This window comes from Corvus moneduloides, chromosome Z (genome assembly GCF_009650955.1).
Source record: "Corvus moneduloides isolate bCorMon1 chromosome Z, bCorMon1.pri, whole genome shotgun sequence".
Lineage (NCBI taxonomy): Eukaryota > Metazoa > Chordata > Aves > Passeriformes > Corvidae > Corvus > Corvus moneduloides.
In genome coordinates this window covers 61,564,090-61,577,150 of record NC_045511.1, presented here as the reverse complement: position 1 = coordinate 61,577,150, position 13,061 = coordinate 61,564,090, and the positions used below count along the sequence as shown (strand labels likewise).

Below are 13,061 nucleotides of genomic sequence, written 5' to 3'. Positions count from 1 at the left end.
ATTTCATGAGAAGATGGAAGTGATGAGGACTTTTGCTGCAAATGGGAAAGGAGAAAACCTCAGTTCCTAGAGATGCTCCCAGAGATAGTCCTAAAGATGAAGATGAGGAGGACCCTTTGCTCCCAGGGAAGGCGGAGGGCCTCTGTTCTTAGAGATGAAATGCTCCCAGAGATGGGTGAAAAGAACTTTTGTTTCTGAACGGCTCAACCTTAAAATTGTACTCCAAAAAACTTCAAGATTGGACCCTTGAAATCAGTTGTGGGAAAAGCTGCAAGTCGTGGGAGGGGACTCACATGCAGGCAGAGAGACTCCTCTTCCTAAATGGACTGAACAATATTTGGAAGTGGGCGTCTGTCTCGTTGTGATAATGTTTTCATAGCATGAGCAAGAAGAGACTTCTCTTTCTAAATGGACTAAACAAGGTTATTATGGAAGTGGTAAACAGCCTGAACATCTTAAGGGTTGTCTTTTTACATTGTCAGTGGGAGAAGGGAGGAAGGTGGGGGGAGGAGGAGAGTTCTGAAGGTATGGTATAATTTTTTCCCTCTTTTAGGTCTGTTAATAAACTTCATTATATTCTTTCAAGTTTGGTGCCTGCTTTGCATTTCTCCTAATTCTTATCTCACAAAAGATAAACAGTAATGAGTATGTTGGACCATACCACTACACTAAATTGGTGTTTCCTCCCGGTTACAAACCGAACCTGCAACAAACAAGGTAAAAAATAGGCTATCTCTGGATAATCAGGCCCAGGGAGTGGTTGTAAAGGGAGCTAAATCCAGTTGGTGTCTGGTCGCTAGCAGTGTTCCCCAGAGCTCAGTTTTGGGGCTAGTCCTGTTTAACATCTTTATTCATGTGGGGATCAGTACTGCATCCTCAGTAAATTTGCAGATGACACCAAGTTGGCTGGGAGTGTTGATCTGCTTGAGGGTAAGAAGGTTCTACAAAGAGATCTTGACAGACTAGAGCAATGGACTAAGAACAACTGCATGAAATTCAGTAAGGTGAAGTGCCAGGTCTGGCACTTGAGCTGCAACAACCCCAGGCAATGCTACATGCTTTGATAAAAATGGCTTGAGAACGGTTTGCAGAAACAGACTTGGGAGTGCTGCTCAACAGGCAGCTGAACAGGAGACAACAGAGTGCCAAGATGGCCAAGAAGGTCAGTGGCATAGTGGCCAGCATCAGGAATAGTGTAGCCAGCAGAAATAGGGAAATTATCATTCTCCTCTACTCAGCATTGGTAAGGCCACACCTTGAGCACAGTGGGTTCAGTTTTGGGCCTTTCACATCATGTTCTTATAAGGAATGGGTGAGGAAGCAGAGTGTGTTTAGTCTCAAGAAGAGGAAACTCAGGAGAGACCTCATGTCTCTCAGCAACTACCTGAAAGGAAGTTTAAGTGAGGTGGAGGCCAATCTCTTTTATCATGTCTATGATGAAAGGACAAAAGGAAATGGTCTTAACTTGAGATGGAAGACTCAGATTAGATATAAGAAGAAAATTTTTCAATGTTAGAGGGGTCAGGCATTGGAATAGGTTGCCCAGGGAGGTGGTGGAGTCACCATCCCTGTAGGTAGACACCTGGATCTGACACACAGTGATGTAGTTTAGTGGTTTAGTGGTTATAGTGGCAGTGCTGGCTGCATAGTTGGACTGGGTCATCTTGAAGGTGTCCTTGAATCTTGATGACTCTATGATTCTATTTAAGACAACCACCACTGCTACACTACTAGGTCCAGTATTTTTGAGTCCTTATTTTTGTCCTCCAGTAAATGGAGGACATTTAGTGATTTGATATGCATAGAACTATTATAGCCATTTCTCTTTCCAAATCAGTTAGTGTTTTTTATAGTATTTGGTTCTTTCTCTTCTCTCCTCCGTAGGATTTCTAGCAAGGCAACATTGCATTCTTACAGACAATTTCAAATGATTAATTTATGCATGCAAAAATTCATGCAAGAAGGACAGAACACGACTATTGCATTTGGAAAAAAGTGAAGCAACCTACATGCATGGTAGCTTGTAAAAATTAAAAATTGACTCAGTAACCATCACTACACCATATTTTATACCCCTGTTTATAATGCTGATTCCAAATTGTTGAACAGCTGCCAATATTATAGTACATACTTTAAATTCAGGCATATGTCTGCCAACTACTGCATTAGCCAAACACGCTTCTTATATTAGTCACTAAAATTTTAAGAAGCATTTTAAGAGTCAGGGTGATGGTTGAACATTATTATTACGTAAAAATTACTATTTGAATCATAACGGATTATGCAGGATACTTCTTCATGTCTCCATTTTATCTACAGCTGATAGTTCTAAAATAAGATTATTGCATCAGCAACATGGATTTTTTTGAAAATTAATGGGTATGTTATTCTATTGAAAGAGGTCTATGTCTGTTAGATTGTGTGGTTTTATTTTGGTGAATATGTGCTATCACTGCATGGATGAGTGGCAATGCACTTCTGCAATTCTGTTGACACAAACACTCAAATGAATTGACCAAACTGAGTGAGAAGTCCTATTACGGACTCAGTAAAACATGTATCCATTTTGGACAGCTTCCTGGAATTGTTGTGTCAGATAAGGATCTTGCAGTAAGACAGTTCCTCATCTGATTTAAATATTGTCAGCATGCCTTACCTTGGCTCCTCCTCACATTATTTCCTTTGCTTAATTTTTTTTTAGTTTCTCATTTTAGGAGTTTTTTTTACTTACTTAATGGAAATTCACATGACAATGGCACTGAGGTTAATACTTGAAAGTTCAAGCACTGTGTAAATGTCCATAATAGCTGGCATATAGATTTTTTTTTCACAGGCACAGTTTGTGTCAGCACCTACGAGTTTTTAATTTGTTAAGCACAGCAAAATTTGTAGTATGGAAAAACTTAATCATAAATGCATAAAAGGAGAAATAATATTCTCTACTAAAAGTTGTGCACTAAAAGCAGTAGACTAAAATTTATAGAAGGATATAGCTTTTGCTAGTATCCTATTTATATTGTCAAATTGCATAGGATTTTTTTATTATTGGTCCTTGAGGTTTTACATCTTTATTACTTTTGAAGGTTATAGTACTTTTTCCTCTGTGATTTTGCAAAAGCACATGCTCCTTTAGCTTAAGTAAAACACAAAGATTTTTTATTCTTTAATTTAATAGCCTGCAAATGCATTTGTTATTAAATGTTTAGTGTCCATATCCTGCACCCAAGAAATAGTAAACTTATTAATTATTTAGGCAGAGAATCATTTGAGATGCTGGCAAGAAATATCACTGTCATATGGCCAAATGATGGTATCTACACTGCTTAGTCTAAAAAATGTGAGCAGCACCTGTCTTGCTTTCACTTCTCAGCTATCCCAGAAATTCTGTTGAGAAAATAAACAGATAATGACTATTCCGACTGGATTGCCCAATATCTTGGATGTCACCGACTGAACATAGAAAACATCTACATCTTTAAAATTTTATCTTTGCACAAAATAACTGAAATTAACATAAAGTCCATGTAAATTTAAAATTTTATCTCACTGTAAGGAGCTGCATGGAAACAGTTTAATATGAGTAAAAAGAGAAGAAAATAGAATGCCAGCTTCATCACCATGTGGTAAACAATTAGGATGCTGGCTGTGATGCATTTTTTTGCAAGGCTGGCACAGTAAATATGCTCAAGTGGAATGAAAGTGATTGAAAGGGATCAAGAATATGCTTTTTGTACAGGCATTGCAAAAAAATCAGTGTGTAGTCCTAAGTTAACACTGCTGTAGACTTGGGGAGACTAGTAAAAAAATTGAAGACTTTTGTTACATCCCATGAAAGTAATTAAAAAAAAATAAAAATCTATAAGGAATTGATGAAATTTTAAACCAGTATAATTTTTGCCCCTTGAAAACAAATTACTTTCCCCTATATAAGGGTCTCTAGGTTTTCTGTGTAGCATTAGATTACATAAGGATTCTAATATCGTAAGGCAATTCAAGAGCTATGGTATTTGATACACCTGACGGTTTTATACAGGAATTTATTAACACCTGTTACATTAATATATAAGGGTAAATGATCATTAAGCCCATCTACTGCACTGGCAAAAAGATATATATCTGATCCTCTATATTTCTTGAGCCAGTAATTAGAACAAAAGAGGTCAAACTTAGCTGCATCTAGACCACATTTCAGGGGCGATGGCTCTGAGAATTTGAAATACAGGATAAACGTGAACAAGCACAGGCTGTTGAGCAAAGGGTCCAGGACTGGCAATAGAGATTTTACTGTTACAGTTTTCTATTTTGTCATTAAATAATTTCAGATCAGGACTGGAAAAAATCAAGTTCAGGTGGAAATAAAAAGGAAAAATAAATATGTCTGACATATGCAAAAGACATATACATATACCGTATACAATAAAATTGAATATAACAAGAACCTAAAAGTCAGAGAAGAAAAATAAGATCTTAAAACATATTAGCAAACATATTAAGGTGACTTCAATCACATCCTAAATTGGGGAAGGAGAAACTATCCATAGCAACATCATCTTTCTGGTTGAAGAACTCGGGTCGATGACTTCTTGTTGCTCAGCTCTTCTCTTGTTCCACTTCTCACAACACCAGTGTGATTCCATGAACCTGAGCATCACAGAAGAGCAGTTGAAAAGTGAATGTGACACTAGCAACACTGAGAGTTGGTAGGAGGTGTAATAATAATAATAATAATAATAATAAATTTTGTTGTTGTTGTAGATATTTTCCTATATAGTAGCATACCTTTCTTTTTTTTTTTTTTTCATTTTTCTTTCTTATTTTACCGAGATCTGGAATAATAATAACTCTCAAATCTACATTTCAGTCTTACTAATAATTTTTTTTTGGCTATAGAGTATGTTTACTCATAACAGGATTTTGAGCATAAAAACGGAAAACCAATTAAATACCAGGAAAAGTGAGTGACATGGCGAATGATTGGATGACATCAGACAAATGCTTGGCTGGACAGCCACAGAAAGGAGATCAGGCATCACAAACTTTATGTGGTAAATCTTTGGGGTTGATTGATAGGGAAGATGCACCAAAGACCCCAGGCTTTGTTGGCATCACCTGCCAACAGGCTTGGCTGCGGTGTGACAGCAGAGCCACATCCTTGGCTTCCCTGCAGCCTGGAGATCATAAGAAAAATATAGTGCACAGATTTAGGCAGTGGCTCTACGACCTCATCCTCATAGTTGATCTGGGCCTGTCATCCATTGGGGAATGTGTGTTGGTGTCTTGGGGTGACTTTATGATGTGTATCCCTTATCACTGCCCTATGCCCAGAAATTAATTTTTGTACCTTTCTATGCCTTTAAATTGAGCCTGGGAAGGAAAAACTGAGCAAAACTTTTTCAAAGCAGTTTGCAGCTTGTTCAAGGTCACCCAGAGATAGAGACTTTTTTTCATCTGTAGCAGGAGAGCGAGAGGGAAGGGAAGCACTCGGCTTGCTTTTCTTTCCAGCCAGCTTTCTGCAGTTTTTTGCCTCAGCTCTTTTTCCTTCGGAGAGCTGAACTTTTGTTTTCCTGGGACTTCCTTTTTTTCCTTTTCTCTCTGCTGGACGGTTTCAACATCAGGATACATTGGGAGGACTTTCCACTGAGGCCTTGGCCCTGGAGGTGGGCCCAGCACCCTGTCCCAGCTCCAAGAAGGGGGAGAGAGAGATCTATGGAAGGACTCTGAAATTTTCCCAGGTTTCTCTCAGCAGAGTGAGAGGTTTTATTATTTAGCATTATTATCCTTTTCCCATGTGTTTGTTAAATAAATAGATTTTATCTCTTTCACTTTCCTTCGAGGAAAATTTATTTTTCCCAAACCTGGTGGGGGAGGGGTGGTTGTGCCTTCTCTCAGAGGATGCATCTCTAAATTTGACCAAACTGGCACAGCTGGAGATTGACTTCTGCTGGACAGCCATGCAGGGTTGTAGATATGTTTAAGAGTGAGAGCTTGTGTGTGAGTGGAGAGGATGTATGTCTTATGCTAATAGCTGTTGCTCTTGACGTTTAAGAAGCATTTGTTTACTAACATTTATTATTGTTTTATTAATGTTACTTAATAAAATAGTAATTGAAGAAATGTCATTTGAATGAACGAAGGGCTTAGCTGTAGCGTAACCACCCGCACAGGAAATGACGACCTGCCAAAGCACAAGATAACAATTTACTGCACAGCGTGTACCAGAAGACATTAGAAGATTTGAGAGCTGAAAAGTGACTCTTGTGTTTCAGCACCAGAGCTTCCTGCACAAATTGGTTGAGAATGTTATCAAGAGAGTTGCCCAAGATAACATAGGGTGTTTTAGGCAACTTAGATTGGTAGATTATCTGTCTGTGAACATGCAGGTTTTTTTGAGTTTTCCTTGAAAGGAAAAGAAAAAAAAGGAAAACAAGATAATCCCATTTTGATGCTTAAGAGTTGTTATACATGTTTCTGATGGGGAAGGAGGGAAAGTTCATTCCTGGACTTCTCATCCATTTCAAATAGAATGGTTAAGGAAGTTGAGAATGTTAGAAAAACAATACAATTTTGAAAAATACAACATGAAGTGACACTATCCAAGATATAGAGAGACTTCATACTGTGCTTTTCCAAGAGCTTAAAAATATTTCGTCTTGCTTCCCCAGTTATCAATTTTTCTACTTTTTCTATCCCCTTAGTTTTCCCTCTTTACTCCTTTATAGGTATTTTTTCTCTTATTAAAATTTCAGGGTTTAATCTCCCTTCCCCTTTTCCCATCTCTTTTCCTTGCAAGGCCCTTTCTTGTTTAATAAAAGAGAAGGAATTTTATTACTATTATGCCTTTCTTTAATGCTTCAAAATAGTGAATCACCATACAGATATAAAAAAACCTGTTTAAGTTTTTCAATGCAGTACCCATAGTCAGTCTCACCTGACTATTTGTAAAGCTATTTATAAATTTTCTTTATAATGTTGTTACTGAGAAGAAAGACTCATACTCCTTACTGCACATAACATTTTGAAAAAAAATTTTTTGGTGATAAATTTCTGTGATTTTGCTAGAAAACCTGACAAGGAAATTTTCCTTGTAATACTCTATCATAGCAAACAAGAAAATATTTAGAATAGGACTATTGTAAAACCTGCTAGGTTATACTGGTGTTCAGAATATAATGCCTACAGAAAAATGGTTTCTTGGTTCCTTGGATTTTTCTTTTTTTGGGGTTGTTCTCTTTTTTGTCCAGTTTCAGTTTGTGGGTTTTGTTTTGTTCTGCTTTTTGGTTGTTTTATTTCCCCCCACTAGCAGTGACTTATTACTGTCTTATGAATCTGAAAAGGGAAACTTCACTAATGATTGGTGGATATTGCCAGTGTTATTGTGTCTGAATTGGGATAGAATATTGATACTTATAAAGAAAGCATGCATTAATTTCCCAGTCAAAATACTGTATGATTCCTGTGCACAATAGTTTAAAAAATTGTCAAATTAATCTATAAAATATCATAGATCCCTATATTCTTTCTCCCCTTATAAAAGATTGCTACTGCACCTGACCTTCTGTGATGTCATCACTGGTTCCAGATTTAGGAACGAGGAATGTAAATACTCATGTACTCACTTACCACTTGGAGAGGTTTGGGTTTTGGGGTTTTTTTGAGGATTTATGTGGTGTTGGCTTGGTTTGATTTTGTTTTAAAGTAGAAAGAGAATGAAAAGAGGAAGATGGTTCATTTATTTAATTCTGCAATTGTGTCAATACAGCTTTTCTGAAAAATAGTGGCAGCGTAAAGCTCCCAGAGTTTTAGGCTTTGTGTAAATTTGAATATATTAAGTATTATTTTGACTGAGATTTACTTATTGATGATCTTGAATATAGTGATGGTCATGCTAAATATTTCTCTTGAGTATCTTTTGCCTCATATATGAGACACTGAAATGGTTAAATGAAAGATTAAATGAAAAGGTTAAGTTAAAGGTTAATGACACCAACCATCAGCAATTTGCAAAAGCAGCAGGGTGCTTTGCTGCACCCAGGTTTGCACCCCTGAAACTGAAGGGGAGGAGGAGAGGTTTTGGGGTTGTGATGACAAAACCTGAGACCTGTACAAGAACAGCCCAGGTGCAGAAGGACTGTGCACCACCACCAGAGCAGGACCACAACAAACTGACCTTTGCTTAGCAACAAGCTGGATTTTGAGCCAGTTAAGGGGAAAGTCTGAAAACAAGCATATTCTGCAAGATGAGATAATTCTTTTTATCATGTCAATTTACTCCCTAACACAAGTCGCTCAGGTGTAACTTCCCCCGCTGAGGGGAGATATTAGAACAGTCATGTGTAGGCCTGAAGGTATTCATCCTTTCTCATAAGGCGCAAGTGGTTCAACTACGGTGGCGTGAGAAACAGCTGTCATATCTAGAATGGGTCATAAAGCATCAAAGACCCCCAAAGGGCCCCCGGACTTATTTCTGGGGCTCTCTAGCAGAGGACTGTGCATAATCCACAGTATTGCACAGTATTGCATCAGACAGTGCAAAACCACTCCCTTACCAAGGACGGTACCTGGGCATTTGCCTCTGAACCTGAATGCATATCTTAACGTTTATGTTTCACAGGCTTCACCCAGCCCTGATGGGGTGAGACTTCAACCATCACTTTGACCAATGGACATCAAAATTGCAACAATCAAATCTCATTGCTCAATCTGTGAGTAGTGATATCTTTCCTCTACACTATCTACTCTTATCCTTTCTTTCTTTTCCTTATATATTTTCTTATGTAATATCTTCATACTTTTATATTCTTATATTTCTATAGATAATAACCTATAGAAAGGCTTCATACCTCCTTTCCATTGCAACCAAACTGTTCTAAAATAAACCTGCCAAAGGCGTGTGTATATATATATATATATATATATATGTCATGTATAGATAAATAGATGATGGATAGATGGATGGATGGATGGATGGATGGATGGATGGATGGATGGATGGATGGATGGATGAACAGATAGACAGATAGATAGATATTTAAAAACTGGTCATTCAGTGTCATTTCATTATGAATCTGCTCCAAGGGATCTGCTTTAACAAGGACCTCAACTACACTGCCTTCACTCATAGAGCCAATTATGGTGGCAAAATTAAAATCTAATGTTTTTACTCTGACATTTCCACTGTCCAATAATTGAATTACTTTGCAAATGAAGGACCTTACATGGTTTTGGCATTCTAAATGGCATGGAAAAAAAAAATTAGGAGAAACATAGGGAGAAAATCCCCAAAATCCAACCAAAAATCACCCCCTACCAGGTCTGTCATCATCTCCCAGCTTCATGTGCTTTAGAGGGAGAGAGTTTTTCTGGTTTGTTTGGGTTTTTTTTTAATAGATAAACTATTAGGTTAGTATTTGTTATTTATCCCCAAATTGTGGAATTTGCTTATATTCTAGCTGTTAGCCAGTAGAATTCATCTTTTTTTCATTACACTGCTAGGTCCCATAAGTTCTGAACTTTAATTCAATAATAGCTGCTATGCCACTACAGGTGAAGAACTTGAATACATCTGCTCGTTTTGATCAAAATGCCATAGCATTCTCTTGTATCTAGAATCAGGATTTACTCAGCATTCAGAAAAAGAGAAACAAAGAGTCCATAACTGAAGTAAGTGCTGACTGTTATTTCTACATTGCAGCTATGGGGGATATTTACTTTAGATTATATAGCATTGTCCCAATCCAGGAATGTATCCTAAACCATGAACATGGAGCAGAGGGATGGTTTGAATATTCCCAGAGCCACATTAAGACACAAACAAGGTGAAATGTCTGTAATCAAAATGATAATTCACGTTTATTCACTTAAAAAGAGGAGAGCGAGAAGAAAAGATAGAAAAGTAGGGAAAAGTGAAGAATTACAAAAAATGAGAAAGGTAGTCACCACCAAGTATCTGCAGCATCCTGTGAAGATCCTTCTCTCCTCTGTTGGTGGGTAGAACTCTGCTGGGACTTGCTGCCTTCTCTTTTCTATCTTGGCTAAGTGGCGTTTTGTGGCACTGACTCAGCAGTTTCACTGCAGTGTGGGGCCATGAGAATGGCACGTGCATCGAGGTTCACGACATTCCTGGGATATGCTCAGTTCTGCACATGCAGGCTGTTCACTTGCAATGCCAGGGGTGTGTTCATTGCTGCTCCCACAGAGAGTCATGGCCCATTACTGATAGATGATCACGGCCCATTATTGCATCGGGTCTTCAACTACAGATCTTATCATTGGAGCCAGGCAATGGCAAAATAAATCCATCTTTAACAGTCCCTTACAGACACTACAGTAGCACTAAAGCTGGATAAGGAGAAAAAAATATAATGCTTTAAAGAGACTACAGTTTGTCTACCACGAACTGTGAGTACATTTTGAGTTTCCAAAAAGACAAGGGCATATAGATAAACCTATACAAAATGGCATGTTGGCACATTAATGTATGTGATTTATTTGAGACTGGGGTTTTTTTATTTGTTTGCTATGTTTGGTATCTTTTCTCTTTTGCCTTGCCTTGCCTTGTCTTGCCTTGCCTTGCCATGCCCTGCCCTGCCCGGCCCTGCCCTACCTTGCCCATCTATTTTCTGACAGGTAATCTTAATGGTACCATTAAGCAGGGGAAATTGGCATGGTAAAGTTTTGAAGTTTGATGTTTCGAGTCCCATCTTTTAATAATTTCTGCATTGTATTGAGGAATAAATAAGGCCTGAAGTACTAATGGACTGTGAAAAAAGCCATAATCATCTGTGTTCATTCCCTTATCACACAATTTTATTTAGAGTCATATATAAAATATTTCATCTGGAACATTTATTGGCGTAGACATCATCAGATCACTGTTGATCTGCTTTCACTGCTGAATTGTATTTTCTATCAATTTTCTATGCAACATACAAGTCATACACAACAGAAATTCAGTCTTCTGCCTGGAAAAAAGATCAAATATAACTGACAGTGGAGGTATGCACACAAAGGTATGTCAAACAAATTATATATTGTAAATTTGTTCTAGTTGTTTTTCAGTTATATTCAGTTATATTATAGCTATGCATTTTCCTTTAACTATACCCTAAAGTGTCCTTAAAAAACCCCATTCCTCTCCAGAGGATGTGAATACCAAGGTCTCACTCAAAGAACTTGCTAATGCCAATAATCAGTTCTGCAACAGAAAGCCACACCAGTTTCTAAAGAATATAAGCCTTGACTATAATAATAATAATAATAATAATAATAATAATAATATCATTGCCACTGTGTTCTCCTTCCACTACTCTAAAGACTTCTTGTCTCCATTTGTTTTGCAAATATTTTAGTAGTAGCAATTGTGAAGAAACTGATGCTTAGTAGTAAGGTTAGGTTTCAAAGTTAAGGTCTCATATATATACCTCACAAGAAACATGAACAAGAAAAAAAAATTAAAATAAACCAGCAACAAAAAAACTAGCAACTAACCAACCTAACCCTTTTCATTAGCATTCTAATTTCATCCTGATCAAAACATTACAACCTTTCTTTTCACGTTGGCATATGTGGTCAGGAATGTGACCCTTGGGATTTATGATATTCTATTTTCTGGATCCAGAGAAAGGCAACAAAGCTGGAAAAGGGTCTAGACAGTAAGTCCTACGAGAAACAGCTGAGGGAGCTTGGGTTGTTTAGCCTGGAGAAGAGGAGGTTCAGGAGTGACCTTATCACTCTCTACAACTGCCTGAAAGGAGGCTGTAGCCAGTTGGGGGTCAGTCTCTTCTCCCCAGTAAATAGAGACAGGACAAGAGGACATAGCCTTAAGCTGTGTCAGGGGAGGTTTAGGCTGGATATAAGGAGTAATTTCTTGCAGAAAAGGTGATTAGACATTGGAATAGACTGCCCAGGAAGGTGGTGGAGTCACCATCCCAGGAGGTGTTTAAGAAAAGACTGGATGTGGCACTCAGTGCCATGGTCTTGTTGACAATTTGGTCATAGGTTGGACTTGATGATCTCAACCAACTTGATTCCAACCCAATGGATTCTGTGATTCGGTGATATATACATATATGCTGCATATGTAGCAGAAGATGTCGAGGAATAACTTCCCTGTGGAATGCAGTGGCATAGCAACAGGCACATCAGATGAACTAAAAGAAGTCCAGTAGTGGCTATAGAAGAATTTGACAAAATTTCTGTCCTGAAATCCTGTGCTGTAATTTGCTACAAATACAACAGTGTACTGATTATCTGTATGTTCTTATGTAAAGTTGAACACGTTCTTGAGTACATTTAATAGTCAGATGTACTCACAGTGGCTGTTATTCCCACAATTCTAAATTATGCAATAAGCTTCATTTTCTACATCTTAGATACAAAAAACTAGCAGTGACATGATATCAAATAAACTTAAGATAGCTTTTAGTAAATTGTAGCACTAAAGATGGCTTTTAGTAAACTGGTTGTGCATTCTGCAGTATGCTGTAGGGACCTTATACAACAGCTCTACGGAGCAAAGTATTTTCCAATATCAATGCATAAATTTACCTAATAATTATAAATTTAAAATTTTCTTCCACTTACATATTGTCCATGGCAGTGACTCTTGAGGTCAATGGCAAATACAGCTGCCAGTCTTCTACCTAAAAATGAAAATATGCATTATTGGAATATTTTTGTTGGAACATATTGGAGCATTCTCTGGAGGATTTTTGTTTGTTTCTATACTTTGATTTTTTTCTCCTACTTGTTTCCTTGATCAAGTTTTTCTTGGTTTGGATTTCCCCACCCCCACCCCCCATTTTAATTATGATTTTATGCTCTTGAATCTATATGCCTTATCATCTACATTGCTAGGTGTCTGTAGATTGGCATATAATGCAAATAATACAAGTGACAATAGGGTTCTTTCTTTGTTTTCAGTGGCTGAGCACTGAAACTATTTTTCAGGGAAAAAAAGGAAAACGGAAAGTAGAAAATACAAAATGAGAGTAAATGCTACAAAATGAACTTAAGCTACAATGGAGAATAGTAGCAATAGGTAGGTTTAAAAGATCCTCTGC

General features: G+C 37.6%; 1 long non-coding RNA gene across 2 annotated transcripts in view; it reads left to right on the top strand.

The window, feature by feature from the left end:
- The first annotated feature begins 5,704 nt into the window (after positions 1-5,704).
- Positions 5,705-13,061, top strand: part of LOC116438155 — a 103,248-nt gene continuing 95,891 nt past the window's right edge. The window contains exons 1-2 of one of the 2 annotated variants that reach the window (XR_004237607.1): positions 5,705-5,747; positions 8,612-8,702. This is a non-coding gene — a long non-coding RNA (uncharacterized LOC116438155). Of the gene's footprint in view, positions 5,755-8,611; positions 8,703-13,061 lie in introns of both variants that reach the window. The other variant, XR_004237608.1, reaches the window with a different exon arrangement.